The sequence below is a fragment of the Callithrix jacchus genome, chromosome 18, assembly GCF_049354715.1.
Source record: "Callithrix jacchus isolate 240 chromosome 18, calJac240_pri, whole genome shotgun sequence".
Taxonomy (NCBI): Eukaryota; Metazoa; Chordata; class Mammalia; order Primates; family Cebidae; genus Callithrix; species Callithrix jacchus.
Window position 1 is genome coordinate 37411593 of NC_133519.1, and position 2133 is coordinate 37413725.

Genomic DNA, 2133 nt, shown 5'->3' on the forward strand with positions numbered 1-2133 from the left:
AATTTTGGTTTTTATTGACTTCCATTTTTAAGACAAAGAAATTGAATCTATAGATACTATGAAGATTTTAATAGCAGAGTGAAGAAATGGACAAATCTAGTATATTCTAATGTGTGGCTTCCTCATAGTAGATCAAGAGCTTTGTAAGGGCCAGGTATGATGACTCATGCCTATAATCCCAGCATTTTGGGAGGGTGAGGCAGAAGGATGGCTTGAGCCCAGGAGTTCAAGACTAGCCTGGGCAACATGGCAAGACCCCATCTCTACAACGAAAATATAAAAATTAGCCAGAAGTGGTGGCGACACACTTGTGGTCCCAGCTACTTGAGAAGCTGAGGCGGGAGCCTAGTTGAGCCCAAGAAGTCAAGGCTTCAGTAAGCTGTGTTTGCACCATTACTCCAGCCTGGGTGACAGAGTGAGACTTTGTTTCAGAAACAGAGAGAGAAGGAGGAAAAAAAAAGAGCTTTGTGAGAAACTCAAAGCCTCCACCCATGCTGCCAGTTGAGAACAGGTCTCGTTCCCTACCACTGATCAGGTTGAAATTTTCAGAAGGGAAAAATGCAAACTGATGATGATGTAGAAAATATAACGGTAAGAGCAGCTGTCTTTCTTGAAGCTTTCTTTTGTGCCAGATTCTGTACATTACTTTTCTGTCCTTTTCACAAAACCCTTGCAAAGTGGGTTGTGTGATGTGTGTTTTTCAGATGGAGCACCTGAGGCTCAATGAGGTAATAGAAACTAACTTCCAATCACATAACTTATAACTAGCTGAATCAGGATCCAGATACAGGACTGTCTCAATGTCGTATTGACTCTCCAACCACACAAATTCCTAACACCTCTTTAGCGCTTTCAGGACACACTATTAATATTTTCTCACCCCTCTTTTTGTCAGAGAAATAAAAAATTTTCTCTTTGCCAAACTATTTATCAAATTATAATAAAAAAAATGACTGTCACGGTCATTATTTCTATTGGTTGCCACCAAAAGCACACACGATAAATATTACTGTCAACCCAAAAAGTGAAGTTCACAGAGTTTTTATAACTTTTTATAGGCCACATCACTAGGAAGTGAAAGAGCTGGCAATTTTGCCCAAGTCTTTCAATATTATGTATGATTTCCACCACGCCACTGGGTCTTTCAAATGATTTTTGTATAGCAAGTAACAGTTTACAAATGACTTTTATGCATATTATTGAATTCAAGTCTCCGGGTGTCATATAATCAAATTTTGTTCTACATTAAAATTCTTATAAACGTTTTTTAGGATTTATTCAGAAATGACTGCGGATCCTTGTGCTATAACGCGAGATTATTTTAGAGGCCTACCTGTCTCTGTTCAATACCAAATAAAATGTAGTTTTCAAATGACTGCCAACAAATATGTTTTAGGAAATACTTGTCAGTAAGCAAATTTGTCTGTCTCACCTCTCTCATGGAGGCATTGGAATATGGAATGGTTAATATAGACACTCTTGGTTTCTTCCCTTTGCCTTCTTCCCTAGAATGGGAGTGATGCTCTGGTAGTTTTAATTTTATTTTTCTTTTGAACTTTAGCCCAAGATCACTTAGCTGTTAAGAAATAGAGCTATGATTTGAACACAGGCATCTGCTCCCAAAGTCAATGTTCCCACCCAATGTGTTTTGCAGTGCTTCTGATCTCTGTCATATGTTACCTTTTTCAGGTTTTTCCCAGATCACTCTGGGTGAAATGGTTCTCACCTCCTTGTACCCCACTTCCCAAGGCTACTTCATAAATAGTTATGTTCAATGACTCAACTCAAATATTGTTTCATTTATTCAACACCATTTATTGATCACTAAATTTATGCTAGAAACTCTGCTAATGTTGAGGGAAAACAGTAAGTAGAAAGACAGTTTCTGGTTACAAAAAGCAACAGAAGCATCTGCCCTAGACACCACTATAGCGTCAGGGAAAGCATTCAGGATCACAGTACCAGACCTAGTCTCCCACCTCTGCCTACCTCAGAAAGCCTCCCATTTCTGATGACCCATTTCTGAGTCAACCAGAAATCCAACCCCCCAGGCTATTCTTTGCCTTACCTCCAAATCCCCTCCTCTAGCACTGAGGACGGACAATTAAATCAATAGCAATATGATAATGGCAA